Source organism: Anolis carolinensis, chromosome 3, assembly GCF_035594765.1.
Source record: "Anolis carolinensis isolate JA03-04 chromosome 3, rAnoCar3.1.pri, whole genome shotgun sequence".
NCBI lineage: Eukaryota > Metazoa > Chordata > Lepidosauria > Squamata > Dactyloidae > Anolis > Anolis carolinensis.
The window spans coordinates 152147391-152172414 of record NC_085843.1 but is presented as its reverse complement, the minus strand read 5'-3'; positions in this window follow the sequence as shown (position 1 = coordinate 152172414).

Below are 25024 nucleotides of genomic sequence, written 5' to 3'. Positions count from 1 at the left end.
GTTGCTATGGCTTATGGGAATCATTTGTTGGCTAGGTGAAATAGTAATGAATAGCCTTGCAACCTCAAAGCCTGGCTGTTTTCTTCTTATGGGAATCCTTATTTGGTGAGCTGGAATACAATGGAATAGGCTTGCTGCTTGGAAGCCTGGGTACTTGCATTCTAGGGGAATGGTTTTTTTGGGCTGCTAGAATTTCAACAAATAGCCTCATTACTTCAAAGCCTGGCTGCTTGCTACCTAGGGGAATCTTTGGTTGGTCAGCTTGAATAGTACAGAGTAGTATCGCTGCTTCAAAGCCTGGTCACCTTCTACCAAGGTTAATTCTTTGTTAGTCTGGTTGAATTGCACTTAATAGCTTTGTAGCTTTAATGCATGGCTGTGTTATACTTAGGGGAATCCTTGTTTGGCGAACTGGAGTAGCACCCTCAATCAAAGAGCCACTTTGAAGCCTGGCTACTTGCTTTGTAGGAGAATCATTGTTTGTCCAGCTTGAATTGCTCTGAATAGTCTTGCAGTTTAAAAGCCTGGGCTGGTTCTACATAGGGGCATCCTTCATTGGTCAGGTTGAATGGGACGGAGTAGCCTCATGGCTTCAAAGCCTGGGGGTTTTCTATCTAAGGGAAATCTTGGTTGGCCAGGATGAACAGCACTGAATAGCCTCACTGCTTGCAAGCCTGGCCACTTTCTATTTTGCAGAATCCTTGGTTGGCCAGGTTGAATAGCAATTAATAGTCTTGGTGCGGCAGGTATGAATGCTGCAATTAGCCATCTTGATTAGCATTTAATGGCCTCGCAGCTTCAAAGCCTGGCTGCTTCCTGTCTAAGGGAATCCTTTGTTGGGAGATGTTAATAGGTTAATAGCAGCATTTTTAATTGTACCACATGCAAACTGGAAAGTAAAGGCAAAATACTTTTTCCAAAGATGGCAGTACGTTCTCTAAGACCAGATACTTTATAGTACCAGCCATGGTTCTTTTCTAAATGAATGAAAAATTCCAAAGAATAAACAGTGGAAGCCCCATGTACAATTCATTTATTCTGTTCAGTTTGGGATTATCATGATATTATTTAAAATTACTTATATTTAGAACTGTAACATAGCCACTCTTATTGTGTTGATTCACACAGGGGGAGTTTGGTTGATTCCAAGAGAACAGTTTAAGGCTATATTTGGAATGTAACACCCACCCCCTCCCCTCCCCCGTTCCCCCTCCCCCATGGAACAGTAATTCAATATATTATCATTGTATCATTTTAACTGTGTGGAACGCCTGGTTCAAGGTGGTGTTACATTCCAAAGGATCGTTTAAAATGTCATTTAAGCATTACTTACTTTTGGTATTATGTATATTGAAATAAGACATGCATCGCTAAAATTTTGTTAATTGTTGGAATGTAATAAAAATAAAAAACAAACAAAAAAAGTAACACAACTGCAAAAAAAGTTTAAGGCTATATTTTATTGCAAAGGCATGAGAAACGGTGATGGGTACAAAAATGGGTATAGAACAGGGACATTTTACCATCTTCATCTTTTCACATTGACATCTAGTACAAAAAAGACTTCTATGATGTTAAAAAAGAAAAGAGACAAAAGAGAACATTTATTTTCTAATCTAAAACACAAGGATAGAAAAGCGGGTGTACACAGTGTTTTGAAACAAAAGCGCTAGGAAAGTTGAGAAATGGAAAATAGAAAATCCTAACTAACGCTTCCTACCCTGTCTCTTGATGTCTCCATAATCAAAAAATCTATTTTTCTTTTCTTGTTATTCCTACATCCCTGTACTAATAATTTTCCTTAATGTTCTAAAAAAAATCCAGTCTTTTTTGTATTCCATTCCAAGCTTTTTCATAGTAGGTTTTATATAGGCCCATTTTTCCTTGGTCATATAGATTCCTGAATACTTGACTTTGTTGATAATCTCAATACCAGTCCTTTCCTTCAAGATTCTCTGGTCTTGCTGCTGGATTTTCTTAATCATTAATTTATGTTCTGTTTATTAATTGTAAGTCCAGCCACTTTTCCAAAATCCTCAATAATTTGCAGTATTTTAAATATTGTCTCTATGGGCTCTTCTTTGCTATCACTACATCATCTGCAAAAAGTCTCAATTTGATGGTTTCTTTTTTATTTTCACTCCTCTTATGGATTTTTCTTGCCAATACTTCTATCACCATTCTAAATAGTTGTGGTAACAATGAACATCCTTGTCTCACACCTTTGTGGACTTTAAATATTTTAGTCAAATCACCATTTATTTGTATTTTTGCATGTTGTTTAGTATATATTGCCTCTGCCCCATTTAATGCATTTTGTCCACATTTTATCATCTTGAGCATTTCTTTCATAAATTCCCAACTTAAATTGTTGAATGCTTTTTTTCCTGTTGAATCTTTTTTTTTTAAACATGGGTTTAAGTTCACACATATACTTCCCTAAAACCTCGGCTTTCCTGTGGAGTTTCTAGATTCCATCCCAGTAAATACCAGGATGGGACCCAGCCACTTAGAAGTCCATCAAAACAAGCTTTAAATTTTAAAATAACGTATTAGGCTGCCACTACAGTGGTTCTTCCATTTTCCAAGCATGTAGAAATGAAGCACCAGGAGATGGGGAGTGAGAAGCGATTTTGCTTTTGCCTCTCCCCCATCTCCTGGCATGTCATTTTTACATGCCAGAAGGATGGCAAAACCACTGTAATGGTGGCCTGGTATTTTTTTTTCAAAATTTAAAGCTTGTTTTGGGGGCTTGGGGGGAGGGGATGGGTGACATTTTGAATGTTTGGGCTATAGGAACCCAAAAGGTGTGAGATGTTAAATAGTGACTCAACCCCAGGTAGTCACAGGACTAGGGGTGAGTCCCCACAGGCCCAACACCCCATTAGACTGGGGCCCAGATCTGATGGGGTATCTAAATTGGAATAAAGCAGGGAAATTCACTTTTACCTGGGGCATCGTTTGGATACCTCAGGTAAAAATGTGACAGGTCCTGCATTTTTGCGCCTGTCTGGAAGGCCTCCAAGTCATTTTTGTCAGAGAATTGAACTGCAAAGAGAATAACTGCTTCTTCTTTATTTAACTAAGGAGTATTGTAATAACCTTAGTGGTGGTTACTTATGTAGATGGCAGTAACATATTATCATTGCTATTGCATTGTAATAACCTTAGTGGTGGTTACTTATGTAGATGGCAGTAACATGTTGTCATTGCTATTGCATTTTCCATTTCTATGTGAGATCTTGAAAGCTGGACAGTCAAAAAAGCTGATAGGAAGAAAATGAACTTGTTTGAAATGTAGTGCCACTCAAGAGTTCTACAGATAGTGTGGGCTGCTAAAAAAGATAAACTAGTGGGTTCTAGAGCCAATCAAGTCTGAACTCTTCCTAGAAGTCTAGATGACTAAACTGATATTGCTGTACTTTGGACATAATGTGAGCAGACATGACTCACTAGAAAAGACAATAATGCTGGGAAAGGTAGCAAACAGTAGCAAGAAAAGTAAATGAAGCACATTACAAATGGATAGAGTCAATTAAGGAAGCCATGTCCCTCAGTCTACAAGACCTGAGCAAGACTGTTGATGATAAGCTGACTCGGGGGTCTCTCATTCATAGGGCTGCCATGCCAGTCAACTCGATGGCAATTAACAGTAATAACACAATGGCTTCATGTTGTTAAATTTTTCCTTGCCTTTTCCCCCTTTTATTTTTATCTTTCTTTTCCATAGAATATATTGCTGAAATGTCATATGGACAGGAGAGAACTAGCTTGAAAAATGATTTAAACAATCTAAACATGTTATAGCTCATTACATTGAAGTTAATTAATTAAACTTCATTGTGGCTGAATGAAATTCACTAGTTGCAATGGAGCTATTGTCAATGTGACTAATTCTGATTCTTACTTTTGCTTTTATTTATTGGGTGTAACTCCTAAAATTTTCCTTCAAGAATCAGGTTTTAAGGAAAGATGATGTCTTTTTTATATTAGGTCAAAATGTTATGTGTGTTGAATGCTAACAACCAGTCTATTTTCAAAAAGGAGCTAAAAGTTCTCATATTTACTTTATTTCAAGGTGGATTCCTGAAATGAAAAATTAATAATATTTCCGGTATTACACTTCCCCCAAAGAAATAAAAAAAGACCAGATGTACTAAAATGTCAAGATTCATACTGCTGAGGTAAATAGTGCTAGAACAATGCACCAAATGAATTTAAGAAATTCATTTTATGCATTATTAGAGGCTCTAAATGGTTTAAGTGTAGTGGACTCTTTGTAAGGAGAGCTTTAAAATGGCTGTGCTGCTTTATCTTTCCCTCCCCTTTCCCTGCAACCTCCTATAAAGGACAATTTTGCTAGAAATTATTATCACTGGAAGGAGACACTAAGGAATCTCAGGCATGCCATAAATAGTTGTGTGGTAGAACTGACTTCTTGTATGGAGAGAGTTGACAATGCCTCCTTTGTATTTTCTGACAAAGTAATATGGTGGGCCGCAATTCCATTTGCTTCCAGTGCATTCTCCTACTCTTGTGAAGTAAGAAGGATCATGATGACTACCATTCAATGTTATAAACCACCAAACTCATACACAATGTTTTGAAAACTACAGAGGTCCAAACCAGAGAGGAGTCAGTGATAGGCATTACAATTTTATAAAGGACTTGTTTTCTTGTCATGTTAACATTTGCTAAATGATTATGTTTCCAGCTTGCACTGTTGCAAGGAAAACAAATAATCCTTAAAATGTGCATTCTACTGAATTCCCAAGTCTAAAGTATCCCAGTTTCTGAAATTTCAGGGCCAACATCTGAAACTTTATGTCAGAAGAAAAATAGCCAAGTGATGTCATTAAGCTTGAAACATCAAAGTTGCACAGATTAAGCCAAATGCAAAACATCAAGTCTAACAGATACACACACACACGTTTCAAGGCCGAGCTCTAAACTGAGGATTCTTCTTCACACTGATGATTGGAGATGAGAGTTCCAGTCTTGAGATTAAGAATCAGGTTTGGAAGTCTAATAATCCTAGCAGGCTATGCCTGACAAATATGAAGTGTTACAAATAAATTTATATAAGTTTGAGAAGGGATAGAATATGTAACTTTACACAGTCATCACACCATGCTCCAAGTAAATTTTCTGTATGGAACGGAACAGAGACACTAGGCAAAACAAGCAATACTTCTGATTTTTTGCAAGTAAGGTCAAGTCAAGTGGGCCCTAGTCATCAGAAAATTCCTAGCAGGTACTCTAAACTTAAACTCTCAGAAATGACTGACCCCTGCCTTGATCTATGGGAGCACAAACCTTTCAGAGGACAGATCAAGAGAGGGATATACAGCCAGTCAGAGTGCCCATGCTGCATGCATAAAAGGCACTGAGGGTGAAACTACCTTTCACAATGTTCTTTCAAGAAAACTTTACTACTCACATCCTATCAAAATGAGTCTTACATTCAGTAATCCCAGTCTAAAGAATATGAAGCACAAAAGCCCTTTCAAAACAAAATATTACTTTGGCCTTCAAATACCCGAGATAATTGCCCATCAGCTATAAAACAACAGAAATTCACATTCACATTCTGCAAAAGAGAAAGAGGAAAGAGTGCAAGCATTAATTCTCAAATTAATTGTGGAAATAGCATATGAATTGATTCATAGTCTGCATAGTGCAGTGCTTTACTTGTGTTACATTTCTCATAACTTATATATATATGTAACTTGAACAAATCAAAGAGCTTCTTTTTACTAGAATATCCATGGGGGGGGGGGGGGTTGCATCACCATAATCATTGCAGATTTATGTCCAGTAATATGGCAGGAATGGGATTAAAGTCCCTTTAAATCGTCAACCCATATTTCTATATAACCATTAAAATATTTCTAATATCCAGAAACTGAACAGAAAATGAATAATAAGATCTTGAGAGTTCTAAATCTTCCACATTTTCATATTAAATTTATCTCACAGTTAACCATTATTAATGTGAGCAATTGGTCTCTATTTTTCTTGCAGCCTCTGCATTATATCTACAGTTACTAAGAGAAATAAGCTCAGACCCTGCACTAAACAAAAGCTACTCTTTATGCTTGGATCTTGGGGAATGCGTGCATAATTTTCCAATTTACTGTCCTTGAAATGCATTTAATTCATAAGATGTATTGCTTTAGTCAATGTCTGTAAAATAATTTCCTGTAGCTTTTAAGTATTTCTAAATAAAAGAACAAGAAAAAGATTTTTTCCTAATGAATAAATAAAGCACACAAGGCTTTCCTGCTTTTCATTCTTTCACATTTTAATTAGTATGGGTAAATCTGTTTGGAAAAGCAACATTTTTTTAAAAAGATACTTTTCCCAATGATTTTTCAAGAACATAAATGGCTGCCAGGTTCAGAAGTGAATAATGTACAAAGGACCATGGGCCACACAATTTTTAATCATGAGAATGAATCTTATTCCACATCATGCAATTCAGAGAGGAAATGACATATTTGACTTAATTAGCATAAGTTTTATATTGACATTCTGGAATAAGGTCCAGCTGGTGAACATATCATTTTCTTTTATATTCTGCTTATATAATTCCAGGTGTGAAACTCAAAAGGCAGGTCTTAGGATCTTTTAGAATTCAAAATTATACAACTAACCATTCAGTTAACATTTATCATAGGGCAGCAGTGAATTATTCATTCACAAAGATAAACCAATGAGAAGAAGGGCATAATTTGCATCAGTAAAACTATTCACGAGAATATTATTGTGAGGTCCAGAGTTCTAGTTTTGCTTTCAGTACTGAATGATATTTCCAGTGTATCATCTAAAAGAAAGCTGAAATAGGAATAGGGATGATGAGGTGGTGGAGGAGCAGCAGGGCATTTTTCGCTTCTAAGGCTAGAGACAAGAGCTCAGTGAGAGGATAGTGTCACCTAGGATTTACTGGTTGTATTTCTTTGCAGGAATACAGTATTAATTGGTCTGATATGCTTGAAAGCTCTTACTATGGTAGATAATTCCCACCTATACTTTTGATCTCCTTTTCATTTGTTCTAAGTATTTTATTGAATCTATTTTCTGAATTGCTGAATGCATTGCTTAATGGGGGCTCAATGGTGATAAGCTATTGATATTAGCTACTGTTCACTGAGCATGCATTAATGAATTTCTGACCTGTAAATGCCTCTCACTGTAATATTATTAAACTACATAATAATACTCAGCCTTTGCATAATGTTTTGAAATGCTTAAAGCTGTCCATATACATTACCTAGCTCGAAACTATACAGCAGCCTGACAAGTTGACAAGATGGCTGAGTTGTAGTTCTAAAAATATATCTTATTCAAAGATGGGTATATAAGGTAAGCTATACATTCTCTGTATATTGCAGATGGAGATGAACTGGCAGTGCCTTTACTCTAATATTCTAGTACCTGGTGGGAAAGGGTTGAAATGGCCCCATCTACGCCGCTATATACTAATGGAGTTTGAGAATGCAGGTTAACTGCATTGAACTGGATTATATGGTAGTCAGGCATGTAGCCGGAGGGGGGGGAGCTTGAGGTGCTTCAGCCCCCCCCCCCCGAAATTCTCAGGGTGGTCTGCGAAAAAGCCTTACATTTATTATTTAAACTGTTATTTTTATTCATATCATGATATTCCATATGCATGGGGGTATTGGAATGACGATACAAAAAGATCCCCCCTCACCCAGCCCCCCCCCCAAACCAAAAATCCCAGTCCTTCCCGAATCAAAATCCTGGCTACGGGCCTGATGGTAGTGTAGATTCATATAATCCAATTCAATCTGCATTATATGAATCTACACTGACCATATAATGCAGTTCAAACTGCACTATATGGAAGTGTAGATGGGGCCTAGGACCACCTTGTATATTCTCAATGGAAATTCAAAGCAACAGATTTTAGTATCTCATGCCATACAGTTCTTACTATCATTTTAAAATAGCATACTATGTCAATTGTTATTAGTAGTATGCACTCTTCCAGTTAGTGACAAATCTCCATGCAAACAGGAGGAGGAGGAGGAGGAGGAGGAGGAGGAGGAGGAGGAGGAGGAGGAGGAGGAGGAGGAGGAGGAGGAGGAGGAGGAGGAGGAGGAGATGATTGTTTGGCAATCTTAAACCCTAGGCACCCATTTCATCTCTTTCCCACCAGGTACTAGAATTCTATGTTTCAGTACAACATACATACTTGGACATATTTTGTGCTTGGGCAATACTGGTGCAATCAAAAGCAAGGAATGAAGGGAACGGGTTGGAAAGAGACATGTGCTTGCCTCATGATGTCATTTGGAAGAGGGAATGGAAAGCCATACTGCAGTTAAAATGTATCTTTAATGATTGTGCAGAAGAGGGAATTTCAGCAGATATTCCTTGTCACACAACTAAATGTGCTTCCTAAACTCAGTCCATGAGATTTCTGCAATACCAATGAGCAATAGTGTAAAGCCTCAGTGGAGGAACCTCTCTGAGATCAATGTGACTCAGGAAGAGCATGTGGCCTGGAAAACCTATCAGCGTCTGTCCACTGTATCTAAGGCTACTAACAATATACTAAAAGGAATTACAGCAGCTGCTTCACCTGCTGTCCAGCTGTTGAAAATAACTTTATTTTAGTGCACATGCACCCCATCTTTTTTCTGAATTGCCACAATCTAGTTAGCTGATTTTCCCCCAAAAGTATCAGTACATTTCCCAGGCTGTTTTCATGCCTGTTTTGATACTTATCTAACTAAAAACAGTTCTTGTCCCTCTGTCAATCCATGAATCTTCCATCTCTATGACATCCCAATGACTCATTCCCTATGAGAACACAAGCTGCTCACAGCCATGACACCAAAATGACATCAATCATTTGAGTCCTGAAATCTGAGAAAATGGTATGCTGCTGACCTAACAACCCTAGATTTTATTGTGTTTATATTGCTTGTTCTGAGCACAATTTATTTGTCAAAAATGTGGTAATTGAATAAACTAGCATTATGACTGTCTAAAAGCAGGCATGAACAATCATAGGTTGTCTCTGTTTTTGTTCCCCTTTTTCACTGAGGCAATGACTACTCTGAAAATGTGAAGGGAAGGCAAAGGTCATCTCCCACTTCCAGACACTTTTAGGAATGAATTTTTCATGATTTCCTTTAACTTTAATTGCTGTCATGAGATAGCTTAATTAATTACTTTAATGAATATTCACTTGTTTTCAACAGCCCTTTTCCCTACATTTATAAAGAGAATTTTGGCACTGCTCATTGCCTCAAGGCTTCCAATATTATGCCTCACCTGGAAGAAGGCTTTCTTGGATGAAGAAGGAGAACAGTAATGGCAAGATGACAATTCCCAGCTGGAGCCAAAGGAGGCTGGAAGCCCTGTTACAACTGAAGCAGAGCCAAGTTCATCCCAGATAGAACCTATGGATGTTGAGAAAATGGAGGCTCTGATCCCGTTGTGCAATGGCAGTTAAAGTGCTGGGAATAGAAATGCCATAATCTCTTTTCTTCGCATTAAGTAAACTATGCTGAGTTAATGAAGCAAGCTGTCTAATTTAATTTTGGCTATTAATTAACCCAGCCAAGGACATTTCGGTGCTGCAGACAACAGATCCAACGCTTCGTGGTAAAGTTGTGTGATATCTCAGCTTTATGAGACATCCTCCAACCTTTGGCTTGAATCTAGACTAATTTCTCTAGCAATTCCTTTTTTGGTTTCAGATTTGCCTCAAAACTGTGTGCTGTGCCTGACATCAGATTGTCCCATTTGCAGCTTCTACATGAACTGTATCACCTGAGATCTGGCCTTTTCAGGTCAGTCTCTGTGGACTAGAAATAACATTTCTGGATGCTTGCCTCTGTTAAAATAGGCATAACTTCTCCATCCTGCTATGTTTACCCCCCACGTTTGAAAGAATTTTTGCCATTGGGTAACTTCCGAGTCCTACTGTAGGCCCTCTTCTTGTGTTTTGTGAACATTTTCCAACAAATGAACATTTTCCAACTCCATAGATTTTTTATATCACAATGTCTCATGGAATGCTCACATTTTCCAATACATATGATGAACCCGAGAAGCTACAAAAGGCTATTGAAGCTTAAATGAACAGCCACAAATGTTAAGCACAGAAAAGTATGTAGACTTGCTTCCCTTATAGAGCTCTGTAAGACAAGGCAGACCTGTCCTTCCTAAAGATGTATAATTTAAGAAATATCCATCTTTGGGGATATTTTCTTCCCATCTTTATTTCACACAAATTGCTGAAGAAATGCAAGCTGGAAATGTCTACACAATTCTAAAAAAAAATCTCTTGGGTGTCAAAGCAACTCAGTGGGTTGTTTCACATATTATGAAATAACATAAGCATCAAGTAATGGCATGCACATGCGAATTTGTTGTTGCCAATCTTGCACCAAAGGCAGGACTTCCATATCACAACTAGCACAGAGCTTTCCAACAGAGTCAATTTACACTTCTGCTGCCCGTTGAAAAATATTCAATAATCAAACACCATGTACAGGTGTGTTTTTCTATTCTAGCCATGGAGACCCATGGAGCAATGACTCCTCCCTATCATTTTCTCTGCACAGAAAAGTATAAATATGTTAGCAATAGCATTATCCTAAGGAAAAATATACATCCGTAAGAAAATCCTGTTTTTACAGCTATCTTGCTAATAAACCCAAATATATGTAAGTGCAACCATTATTTTGCATTCTTCCACTGGCCATTTTGTGATAGACTTTACAAGCAACTGAAGCTTTGTGCCTGTTAAAGAAACAGCTGGTTGTAAATTTGAAAGCAGTAAAATATCTTTTCCCCCCAGAGCAAATTCTAACATTTAAAAATGTCCACCCTGTTCTGTATTTCATTATGAGCCAGTGATTTTTCATGCCTTCTCTAAGGCTGTCACATCAATCTAAGATGCTAAAATTTTAAAACTCTGTATTCTGGTTACGAGAGCTATCAGCAAAGGAAGAAATGGCAGGGGCTTCTATTGCCATGGCAACAAGTGTTGCCAAACAACAGGCTTGGAATGCTCTGTGAGGTTTTAACTTTCTAGCTACTGAGAGACAGCAGCTGACATGACAGGAGAAGCAATACATTTTGCAAGAGATCTCCATGATATGTTTACATTTTTTGGTTTCAGCTTTTCTCAAGGATTACACATTGTCAATACATTCCTTTGGCTGGGGTCACTACTTGCAGAGGTTTTTTAGTTGTCTGTTCTATCTCCAGTTTCAGGTTCCCAGGTGACCACTGCATTCACACTACACAATTATAGAAAAATTCATAGCTTCATAGAATCTTACAGCCTGAAGTGACACAGGGTTCCTCTACAGCAGTGATTCCTAAAATCTAGTCTTCCAGGTGTTCTCGACATCAATTCCTAAAAGCCATGGCTGCCTTGCTTGATCAAACATTCTGGGAGTTGAAGTTCAAAACACCTGGAAGACCAGATTTTTGGAAACACTCTTCTAGAAAAAAAACATCTATTATGCAGAAATGCATTTCTGAAAGATGTCTACCCAATACCCAATACCCTTTTAAAGATCCCATGGGCTTTGGGCTCCATGGTCAGTGCAAATGTGGCCTAATTAGGAGAATAAAGTTGATAGCATAAGCTAACACAGCATTATCTTTCAATATTTATAATTGTCAAGGATGATGGAAGAAAGGATAGCTATATTGACACATAAGTGGAGTTATGCTTCTGGCATTCTAGAAGCAATAAACTTTGCTTATTTGTTCATGCAAGAATGAAAATATCCAAAGTCTTAGTCAGGTGAGATAATAGGTTTTTGTTTTGTACTTCTAATAGTAATTTCCCCCATTTTGAGACTCTTCTAAATATATATATATATATATCCATTTAGTTTTATGTACACCCTACCACCTCATCACATTGAGAGGGGAAAGCATGGGTGACCATCCCTTTAAGAGTGGAGAATCGTCCTTCTTATATTGCCAGCAGTCCCATTTTGAGTTTTACCTCCCCATCACACTCGCACTCACATGTGGAAACTTAAGAACTGGCAATACATTAATATTTTACATTCATCACAAGGTCAATGTTTTTTGCCTTTAATCAGGAGAAACAACAATATCTAAAACAATATCCAATAACCAAGAGAGCCCTTGCTGTGCCCAAAGCCCCATACATTAAAGAAGAGTGACGCCAGTTTAAAACCAGTTTAAAACCTCTCAATGGGATCCTATGGTTTTACCCCAATCCCCATAGGATACAAGAGGCAGTGATCCTGATTAAAACCATTTCTTTCCATGTGATCATATGGTTCTGCATCAAACCCCATAGGATTCAAGAGAATGCTGATGGTTGGGCAATGAAACTGGATGGGAAACTATTTATGGTTTCTGTTACCCCTGTTTTTCAGGTGTAAACATGGGAGTAAAATGTGATAAGGGTAGGAGCTCTGAACATGATTGCTGGCCCATGTTCAGAGTTCCCTCCTTTCAGGACATTTCTGCCTCTTTTCAACCCTGGAACTTGTGATGAGCTCCTTGCCTCTCCCTACTCGAAAAGAGGCTCTACTGTCCTATAAGGGGGAAATTTCTCAATGTGATGAGGTCAGATTGTTGAAGTTCCCTCCTTTCAGGACACTTCTGCCTCTTTTCAACCACAGAGGGCTATGCACAACAGCCAGAAGTAGTTTAAGTCATGTGATGAGGTCAGTGCCTCTCCATGCTTGAAAAGAGACTGAAGTGTCCTATGAATGAGAAATTTCTCAATATGATAAGGTGGCAAGTTACATACCAGAAACACTAAGAAACTCTTTCAATGAATTGCAAAGATAGAATGCTGGATGTACTGTACATTGATGTCAAACTGCATTAAGCATTATTACATATATAGGTGGACTTTAGCCCTCTTCCCTACAGCTGTATAAAATCCACATTGAATTGGATTATATGGCAGTGTGGATTCAGATATTTCATTTCAAAGCAGATATTGTGGATTATCTGCCTTGATCTCCTGGGTTACATAGCTGTGTGGAAGGGCCCTTAGTTAACAAAGCCTATGACAAAAATGCTTGTTTAAAAGGTTTTTTCCCCAGCCTCTACTTTTCCTTCTTGTCTTTTGTCTAACTGAATGTTTTTAGCATCATCGTCATTAAGAGGTTGATGAAGGAAGGCTTGAGAAGCATATACTATTGGTTTTGGACTACAGAAGTATGTCTGCAGTAAACAATATAATCAAACCTGAGTTGGGTAGGAGCATAGTTTTTTTTTCCTGATCCTACCATAACTGTGTATGCCTGCTTACAACAGGATAGGTAAGCAGCATCTGCCTCTGGAATCCCTCATTAATCATTCAGGGACAGCAAAAAAAAGTGAGAAAAGGGGGAGGCAAGTGGGACTGTCTCATTAACTACCCCCAGCATATTGAAAAAGGATAGCTCCCACCACCAACATGGATATAAGAAAAGTCAGTAATGATGTAAGTAAAAATAATATCTTGGTGTATTTCTGAAGAAGTTTTCAAGTCTAGAAAGTTCAGTAGATTTTTGGTTACTTGTGGAAGGCTTACCTGACCAGGTTGTTTCATTTCACATGTTAAATATGAATACAAAGTTTAATGAAACACAGTGAACTTCTCCATGTTTTTCTGTTGAAGGAAACTATGGTGTATCAAGGCTATAAAATGAATCCAGTTTGACACTCATTTAATTGCCATAACTTACTTACTTAGGCAATCCCTCATTGTCCGATTATGATTGCCTTCCAGGTGTAGTGTCTTGTTGGTGGATATGTAGGTGACTTTTTGACCCACATGTTCTTCCACAGAAAGGATATTGGTTTCCAGGTGGAAGGTGGTCCTGATTAGGGTTGGCTTGACACGCCTTCCTCTTGGCATGCCTTCCATTTGTGCCTTTTCAAATTCCACAGCACTACTGGTCACAGTTGACCTTCAGCTAGAGTTCTCACAGGCCAGGGCTTCCCAGTTCTTGGTGTCTATGCCACAGTGTTTAAGTTTGGCTTTAAGCCCATCTTTAAATCTCTTTTTCTGTCCACCAACATTTCATTTTCCATTATTGAGTTGGGAGTATAGTAACTGCTTTGGGAGATGGTGATTGGGCAGTTGGACAACGTGGCTGGTCCAGCGGAGTTGTTGGTCTAGGAGCATTGCTTCAATGCTTATGGTCTTTGCTTCTTCCAGCATGCTGGCATTTGTCCGCTTGTCTTTCCAAGAAATTTCAGGATTTTTTTGTAGGTAATGATGGAATCATTCCAGGAGTTGACGTCCATAACACAACACTATAGAATCCTGGGATTTGTAGTTTCGTGAGATGTCACCACTCTTTGGCCAATGACTTTGTAAAAGCACAACTTTACATTATTCAAACTGGTGTCAAGGTACATTCATTCTACAGTAGATGCACCCCTTTTCTCCTCCATCCATATTACTTAAACATGTAGAAACCAATTTTCTATTAAAGTAGTAATGCCCAGGAACACATCCACTTCATTGCCTCAGCTATACTTAGAATTCCATTTTATCTTCACTTTTGTAGAAGACTGTATTTCCAAGCTAGTACTCCTAGCCATATTCTCATGCCATAAAACATGTTTTTGAAAGCAGCATTTACAATATCAGCTTATAAAAAATACAGTGATGTTCATAGAACGAGTCATAAGATGTGGGAAACAAAAAGAGAGAGCTTTCTTCAATTTGTAAAAATGTTCATAGCTAGAACATGTAGCTAATTAGCAAAGTGGAAACTTGCTTTCCTCCCAAATGACATGTGTAATCCCCATCAAGTCAAACGGGAAGAAAAAATGAATCTTATAGCATGGCAGTAGTTCTGTTCTTTCTTTGCTTGCTCTCTAACATATCATTTCTATTTGTGGTTATTTTATTCCCTGACTACTTTTCAAGTTCCTAGTAATAATTTTCAAAACCAAGGAGTGGAAGAACACCCATTATTTTCTGTTAATCAATTCATTGTACTAATTAGTTCATCCTTTATGATATTCTACAGCCATAATGCCTTCTAAGAAATATGCCTGTGAGAAACAAACTGGATTAGTCCTACTATAACTCTTCTTTCTTTTCTGTATTCAGAAATATTCCATGCAGTATATATATTCTAATTTTACAGTGATGTAACTTGCAGCCAAATGTTAGGTACTCTATTTTAGATCAATATGCCATCCCTTAGCTCTTTAGTTCTTGGCCATATGCTCTTCTTTTTGTTCCCATTCTATCTTTTAGTTTTACTTCCTTCTAAAAGTTATCCTTTTGGCCTTCTACTAATTTCTAAGGATTATCATGAGTAAAATTCTCTTTCTCCTTTTGGCCTGCTGTTCATTGATGGAGAGGTTAATGACACTCCAAATAGTAATAGATTTGGAACCTATTAAAGCTGGAATAGTGTGAATCACACATTTTGTGCAAGCTTCTTTTTTAAAATAGCCATGATATGGCATAAAAAGTTTAAACATATAGACCTTTCAAGAATTGCTGGACATGGCAGAGTTCTCTTTTCAAACTTCAACAAACCATTAGAGTGACTATCAGAAGGAAAGACTTATTTGTATGGTAGCACAGAGGCACAAAGAGGTTACAGATTTTTTTTCATGTCAGGAGTGACTTGAGAAACTGCAAGTCGCTTCTGGAGTGAGAGAATTGTCCATCTGCAAGGACGTTACCTAGGGGACGCCCGGATGTTTTGGTGTTTTTACCATCCTTGTGGGAGGCTTCTCTCATGTCCCCGCATGGAGCTGGAGCTGATAGAGGGAGCTCATCCGCACTCTCCCCGGGTGGGATTCGAACCTGGCAGCTTGCAGATCAGCAGCCCAACCTTCAAGTCACGAGGCTTTAACCCACTACTCCACTGGGGGCTCAGGCTACAGATGATCAGGTTAGTTCTGTCATATATGCTGTGGAAAGAAAGTTGATGATATTTTGCAATGGTCTATGTGGGGAAAATCATAAGGATGAGCATGCAAAGGGGCTCTTCAAATATGTATGTGTATGTATATTTGTTTAGTTTAGCAAAAGGGCCAATGCTTCTTGTTGCAGGTCTCCCAGGAATAATATGTTACATCCCTTTTTTAAATAAATGTATCAGCTTTGTAGAACTAAGACTTCTGACACATTATGTGAGAATGTGACAAAAACTACCCAACCTTTTCATCAAGGCATTCGAAATTTCTATATTGATCCTTCTGTTAGCTATATCAATGTGTCAAGAGTCCCCTTCACCCCATCATATCTGTTGGTGCCAGCGGGAGGAGGGAGGAAGCTGACTACAGTATGGAAATCCTAGATTAATTAAATTATGTATTGTAAATGGCTTGTCCAGCGAATTATACATAAGCTTGTGAAACAATATTAATGCATTGGATAAAGGAAAAGAGCATAAAGGTTGTACCCTGAAAGTAACTCTGGGTTATATGAAGAATCCAGATAAATATTGTGTCAACTTTTATCAATCTTGTACTTCCACAGTTTCTCAATTTCCTTGTTATCCATCTTCTCATTTTTCCTCCAACTCCCAATAAGCAGGATAGATACATTAACGTATTCACTCCACAGTATTTATTTTCTTTGTAGTCTGTAGGATATGATCACTGAAATGTCAAATAGGGAGCCACATTGTAAGAACCACAGGAATAAGGGGCTATATCTCCTCAATAAATGCATTGCCACGACTGCCCCCATGCCCATGATGGTTACATAATTAACCTACTCCCTTCTGCACTTCTAATACTACTGGTGCGAAGGATGTTTGGGTGACATACAAGAGGACTCCAAGGTCTCTAAAGCCAAATGTAATTTCAGTGGTACCTGAACCCAGGTCTCCACTCTCCCCCCACAAAATAGTCCCCAGATGAAGCTTCCACCATCAAACTACCATCATTACCTGGTGCAGAGATTCCTGCTAGTTCTTTCTCTCATCTCTGTTTCTCTAAGGCATCAAGACAAACCAACATTTTAATAGTGACCTTTACCTTATTTGAACTATTAGCTACATTTTTGGGAGAGAGTATTGACTGCTTAGGGGAGGTGCCCTCTCAAAGACATTTGGCCTAACCCAAATGGCCACCACTATCTCCTTCTTCTTCAGATGAAGATATCTCAAGAGGAGGCAATCTCAATGCTTGCCTCTTTGCTACACCCTTACCGTTTGATCTATCATCACCTTATTTGGGACTCACTCCAACAACAACACTTGGAAAACAGTCCTAATCCAATGACTTGAAGAGGTATGGGCACCTCTCTGGGACACAACCAAAGTATTACTGGAATGTATAGACCTACTAAGGCCTAGTATATGCACATGGACCTCACCTGTGCTGAACCAAGGCAACTGGGACTTTCTTACCAACCAAAGTCTAGCTGATGCATATGGGCCTCCCAAGGACTAAACCCCAGTCTCTATTGAGGTTCACAAACTCAACAAGACCTAAGGGACTAAGTACGGCCTGACACCATAGTATCACAATCAGGGCACATGACTATGTGATACTCATTGGCCTGGAGTAACTCAAAAAACCCAATAGAGCTTAAATAGCATTGCTTCAGTGTAATTGTCTCCCATGATTTCCAAAACCTATGTCCCTGAAACACTCTATGGGGTCAAATGTTGCTGTGAGAAGACCTGAAAGATTTTTTTCACTATGCCACCAGGCCCACAACCCTTTCCTTCCAATCAAAATAGTCAGTCTCCCAATTATACGCTAATCATTCTACTGCCCAATTACCCAATCATATGCTACCAATCTCATTTCTTCAACAATGTTCAAATAAATCACATTGAAGAGGAGGAGGAGGAAGGCATGTCAGAAGTTTAAAAACTCCAGACCAAGTACAATCCGAAGACCTCTATGGCGGATCAGGTGGAAGATAACATGGTGCATGTTGCAATGGCTATGAAGGCGGAAGAAGGCTGCAACAGATTGAAAGCCACATTGTTGTGTTAACCATGCTTCACTCTGTGAAGACTGTGTTTTTATCAGTTGTACACTGACCTCCACACATTAAAAAAACTCACGCACAGGTGTTTTCCAAGAACTTGGAAGGCCATTATACTCGGACAATGAGGGATTGCCTAAGAAGAGAAACAGCCTACTACACTTTCCATTACAATATATTCCCCCCATGATATGCTTGCACTAGCCTCTCTCACAAAAGCCAACAACAAACACACCCTCAAAAACACTCTCACACATGCACACACACAATACTATATGATATGACATGGGAACTTGATTCTTCACAATGATCAATCACTTCCTACAATAAAAAGATATAGGGAAGGAATTAGCATGATTTAGGGCACACTCTCAGTTTGCATGGTGAGGCTAATCATACACTTAATGAATGGCCTGTGCTGTTTAGTGTGCTTTCTCAAATCCTTGCAAAACATAGGAAGGTGTTTGGATTCCAGTGATTCAGGATTCCTTTGGTAGGTGTAAATATGGGAAATTTTCCTTGAAACCAGAAAATCTTTATGTGTCTTACTATCTGGAACAGCACCTACTAATTTATGTAGTGCTGAAGGCAGATATGTTAAACAGATCTTAAGTCGACTGATTTTAATCCCAAACATTTGCTTGATTATGACCAGTGCCTTAACTTTTTTTAAAAAAATAGCATTATGTTGGTGGGTTAGTCATCAGGACTTTACATAAATTAACTTTGAGCTAGGGTTCAGAGAGAAAGAAAAGGATGGCAATATGGAAAGGTTGAAAGAAGCCATTCTAGGCTTAAGGGGTCAGGAGATAAAAGTATAAAGCAGATACATAAAAGTCTAATAGGTGAACTAGAAATATGCAAGCTTAAGAAAAACAATGGATGAATATAGAAATACTAAATGGGAAGGAAATGAGAAGAGGTGGGGAGTCAGACAAAAATGGAAATGAGAAGCATCAGGCAAAGCTACAAATACCATATTAGAGAACATATGAATATCCTCTAAGCCAATGTCTTCCAAGCTGGCTTATGGGACATTTCTATACAAGCATCTCCTCCTATGAATCTTTCAGCTGATTTCCTTCAGGAATCCAGCTCTGATTCTTACGTGAAGCCTAAGCAAGAAAGTTTAATATTGTGAGACGCAGTATAGCACTTAGTGAGGTAGTTAAAGCTTGTGTCTGGGAATTAGAGCTCAGAGAGTATGATCTGCTGCAGAGTTATGAATTGCTTTGCTCCTCTGCAGAGCCATGTACTTGCGAGAAAAACAGCTTAGGCTGAAAATAAGGGCTTCGCAAAGTGCTGTTTTTGGTAGAATGATTCAAAGTAAGTCCTGTGATATGGGCAAAATCCCTGTGTTTCACTGAACAAAAACTATGATGCAATCTCACAAAAAAAAAGGATTGGGTCTTTTTTAGGGAAAAATGTCAAGCTGTCCAGGGGCAGAACTTCTCTTCTTGTTTTCTCACCATATCCTCTCTCCAGTTTGTGGGGAGGGGTCATTATGTCAAGTGAAAACACATCTCAGTTAAGTAGAAAGTAGGATACATTTATGAAGGAGAGTTCTACCGAAGTCTTTACGCATGTTTCCTCTTTTCTGTTAAGAATAAGTTCTGTGTTTAAGCATTCAGATCTGTTTCTGCCCGAGCTATGCAGTTAACCTTCTATTTTTTTAAATGAGGCAGTGAACTTTCTAGATGGGACTATATGGGAATTGGAGAAGAGACATATAGCACCAGCCAATGTTCCTCCCCTCTCAGTTACCTGGCAAGAAGGATGTGACATCAAGACCAGGGGAAAAGAAATGCAGTTTCCATCCATCTCACTTTTCTCCCAAGGACAAAAGTATGAACTCCAGGAATTGAATAGCCTCAGCTGTTAAAGGAAAGGTTCTGTGAACACACCCCTCTTTTATTTTCATCGATACTTTACATAATCAAAAAGAAATCTTTCTTTATGCTGGCATGTAGGTAAACAGAAAGAGAGTTATTGTTCAAGGCAGTATTTCCCTAATGGTTATTCTATATTTTAGTTAGCTTAGATTCTAACAGTTGTGCCCTTTGTGACACATTTATCTAAAGGTGCAGAAACCTTGTATGCATGAATTTAACAAACATTTATTCATATCTTTGTAATGCATTCTTTTCTTGTTTGCTTGAGGGATTGTTTTTGGGGGAAAAAAGGAGTAGTGGCTTGCAGCACTGAACATGGTTTCTTATCCGGTCTACTTTCAACAGCTTAAAATATAAAAATAGGTATGTCTTTAAAAAATAAAACACTAGAAACAGCAGAAAATTATATTGCCCTTTACATAAGAGTTAAGAAGCTTGATAAATGCAAATAACAACACACACACAGAGCTCACTGAAAATGAAAGTAGTCTATCTTCAAAATACACAGTTACTTCTAGTGACGCTCCCAATGTTTTTAGCTTTAACCCAGCTTTGTCTCACTTTAATGGAAACTGCAGAGTATCTCATGGCTTTGGAGCAATCTGACCATCTGGGTAGGGTCTGATTTATATGAATAGTATGGATAGGGTCTGATACTGGCTGGTAAATCTCAATAGTCCAATTCTTCATGCTGGTCATATGGGCACCCTGTTCTGATGTCAGCAGAAGCACTTGGAGTGACCAGCAGTTCACATGGAGATTTATATCTGGCTCCGATTGGCAGCCATATAGGCAGTTTTATTCCATTTCCTGGGCTGATGGAAAGGGAAAGGATCAAGGGAAAGGTTGATGATGCTGGTGTTTAGATTGGGGCACCAGCATGATCAGGGAGAAGTAGACAATGTCTCCCCTCTTTTTTATGTTGGCCACATGGATAATCCATTCTAATGTCAGCAATTATGCCAATGAGGGTCATAGAATCATAGAGTTAGTAGAGACCACATGGGCCATCCAGTCCAACCCCCTGCCAAGAAGCAGGAAATCGCATTCAAAGCACCCCCGACAGATGGCCATCCTGCCTCTGCTCCAAAAAAGGGCCTCCACCACACTCCAGGGCAGAAAGTTCCACTGCCAAACAGCCTTCACAGTTAGGAAGTTCTTCCTCATATTTAGGTGGAATCTCCTTTTCTGAAGGCTAAACATGCCCAGTTCTTTAAGCTGCTCCTCATAGGGTTTGTTCCCCAGACCCTTGATCATTTTAGATGCCCTCCTCTGGACACATTCCAGCATGTCAACATCTCCCTTCAATTGTGGTGCCCAGAATTGGACACAATATTCCAGGTGTGGTCTCACCAAGGCAGAATAGAGGGGTAGCATGACTTCCCTGGATCTATACTCCTATTGATGCAGGTCAAAATCCCATTGGCTTTTTTAACTGCCATATCACATTGTTGGCTCATGTTTAACTTGTTGTCCATGAGGACTCCAAGATCTTTTTCAAACATATTGCTGTTGAGCAGGCGTTCCCCATTCTGTATTTTTGCATTTCATTTTTTTCTGCCTAAGTGGAGTATCTTGCATTTGTCTCTGTTGAACTTCGTTTTGTTAGTTTCAGCCCATCTGTCTAATCTGTTAAGATCGTTTTGAATTCTGGGTCAAGAGCCTACACAGATCTTTTAGTCAGCTAGGAATGATTGCAACACAGAGGAACATTTACACTGGGCTAAGCATTTGCATCAGGCCTTGTGTAGATGAGCCCTGCATCATATTTCATATTCCAAGCAGTGGGACATCCACTCATCTTCCACATGGTACTGTGCTTGCAGCCGCAGTGCTTCAAATATCATTCTTAAGGGAGGAGTTCATTAGAAACATGTGACAATGAAGAGTAGCAGCTAACAAGATGATCATTTAGGTAAGAGTAATCTAGATTAACCATACCAATCTCTCCAAACCATGATTTGTTCTTAATATCTTATCTGGGGATTCTGGAGCTTGTATTTCAGAAATGTAAGGTGTCAAAAGTTTTTGAACAGGGAGAACTTGGTATTTTGTCACTGGCATTCAGAAATGCCTACCACTATTCTTCCATGGGAGTGAAATTGACTTGGGTGTTCACTGCATCAAAGTACTGATTAAAATAGTAAAAGACAAGATATTGGGTGTATATGTGTAGATTTTAAGCCTAAAACATTTAACTCATAGAGTTCTGCAATTGGGGAGCTAAAATAACCACAATGTAATCATGGCAAATACCTTTCATTCCTATCCACCACGACTGTATTCCAAAAAGACATGGTGTTAATGTGAAGAAAATAGAAAGAATTCTGATTTCTATCTTCATGATAATCAGGTATTTTATATAAAAAAATATCTCAAGAACAATTTAAATAAAAAAACAAGTGTGATATTCCTTTGGCTTCAATCAGTCTCTTCATATGACATTACTCTAGATTACTCTATTTATTAAACAAAGAATGAGATTTTTTTAAAAGTCATCCCCTAACTAAAGGCTGCCTGGAGGATATAGAAAGTGCTATTTAGCCCTTTATACTAACATTTACTGCATAAAAGTTTTTATGACAAGTTGCTTGCTACACAGGAAAAAATTACATTCATTATGTTTTTTAAAAACCAAGAAAGGTGCACTGAAATGCTCTGAGGTATTTTTTAATGCTCAGCTCATTTCCTAGATCCATTAGCATCTTTTATAAAAACAACTGTAATCCTATTTCCCCTTAATAACTTATTTAAAAGTTTTTCAAAGCTTTGCTTATCACTAGAAATGAATTTAACCTGAAGTACAGAAATGGCAGCATAAATACAAGAAGGATTCGCTATTAGTTTCTAGGGGATTTGGCCTAGTTAACAGTTTGAAATTTGGAATTTTTGTAAGCTAATATTTAGAATCTTTTCAATTCCTTAATTCAAACCAATGAGTACATTTTAAAAATATTTCACTAATCATGGTAATTAATATAGGTTTTGGAATTCTGGGCTCTAATACTTTAGAATGTGAGGTTTTGTTTTTCAAAGAGAAAATCTGCAATTCAGATTTTAAAACAAAAAGGACTACGTAAACCAAATAAACCAAAATATAGGAAACATGGCAGGATAGGTGTTGATGATAAAACAAAACCCCAAATATACCTCCAGCTGGAACAAGAAGGGGATAAAAAAGAATCCAAACAGAAAATAAAAGAACTGTTAATATGACAGTAAATTGTAGGGATGATCGGGATATCCGTAGAGATACCAAGGTGCTCGTTTATAAAGCCATTGTCCTCTCAACCCTGCTCTACGCCTGCAAAACGTGGACCATCTACAGATGTCCCACTCAACTTCTGGAGCATTTCCATCAGTGCTGCCTCAGAAAAGTCCTGCAAATCTCTTGGGAAGACAGGCGGACAAATGCCAGTGTGCTGGAAGAAGCAAAGACCACCAGCATTGAAGCGATGCTCCTACGCCATCAACTCCGCTGGACTGGCCATGTTGTCTGAATGCCCGATCACCGTCTCCAAAGCAGTTACTCTATTTCCAACTCAAGAATGGAAAACGGAAAGTTGGTGGACAGGAAAAGAGATTTAAAGTTGGGCTTAAAGTCAAGCTTAAAAACTGTGTCATAGACACTGAGAACTGGGAAGCCTGGCCCTTGAGCGCTCTAATTGGAGGTCAGCTGTGACCAGCAGTGCTGTGGAGTTCGAAGAGGCACGAATGGAGGGCTTAAGGGAGAAACATGTCAAGAGGAAGGCACGTCAAGCCAACCCTGACTGGAAACCGATGTCCTCACTGTGGAAGAACATGCGGATCAAGAATAGGTCTCTTCAGCCATCTACGGACACACCCCCAAGACACCAGAAATGGAAGACCATCATCCTCGGCCTACGAGGGATCACCTAAGTAAGTGCAATCCATTCAAAAAATGGTACAAAAGTCATTACAAAACCTCTGGTGCTTTGTTTCTAAAGTGTTTCTAAAGTATACATTGTGAAAAATTTGTTACAATAACAAAAGTAATGAACTTTCCATAGAAGAAATATCTGTCCCTGCTATACATTGATCACCCTAGCAATATCCTTTTCCTGTAAGGCAAACCTCTCTTGCTCTTTCCAAAGATGCTGGGCTTTGTAAGAGAAAGGAATTCCTAAGGCCATCCCAAGGGCAGGCTCTTTGGAAACCCTCTGATCTCTATATGTAAAGAGGCTGCTTACGATGCCTTTACAAAAATGTGCCAAGATGTACTTCAAATTCTTATATTCTCCCCCCAAACCTGCTCATGAATACCTGTTATTATATACCACCCTAATCCAATTCACAATAACCCAACATGTGAAGTATGTGGTAGGGGGATATCTCTTAATAGTGGGCTAAAAATGTACAGTGGCCTGAAGCAACCAACTTTGCTCATTCTGTGCAGGAGATTGATTAAAACAGTGGTTCTCAACTTGGGGTCCCCAGATCTTGTGGGCCTACAACTCCCAGAATTCCCAGCCAGTTTACCAGCTGTTAGGATTTCTGGCAGTTGAAGGCCAAAAACCATCTGGGGAACCCAGGTTGAGGACCACTGGGTTAAAAGCTAGAGCAAAAAGAGAAATACGCAGGGGCAGGACAGACTTATAGCATCATCTTCTGCATGTGCTGAGTCTTGGCATATGCACCAGGCACTTTTTACTCAGACCTCATGTTCATCGAGGCCATCAAGGACCTTGTAAAACTACAACTCGCATTATTCAACAGCATTGAAGCATTGCATTTGAAGTAGTGTCAAACTGCATTAATTCTGCAATGTAGGTGCTAGTCATGTGCAAAATTTTTGGAAGTTTTGTAAGTTGCAAAAATATTAATTAAATATATACATCTGAAGCAATATCTGACACGTGGGTGTGGTCCACGAAATAACCTTTATAATAAAAACTTACCCAATACATTTTCATTTCTTTTTGGAAATCTCGAAAGGCTCTCTCCCAAAGTCAACTTCATTTTCATAGCAAGCAAGCAAAGCAAAATAAAAAAGGTCCAATTCCTCTGTAAATTAATGGCCTCTTGCCATTAGGAGAGGGAAAGGAGGGAGAAAGCAGAGCTCCCTGGGAAGAAGCACAGAACTCTGTGAAATGTAGTATGGGAAGGCAAGGAGCCTATGCCGGAGAATTCACAGGCCCTGCCCTAAATTAAATTT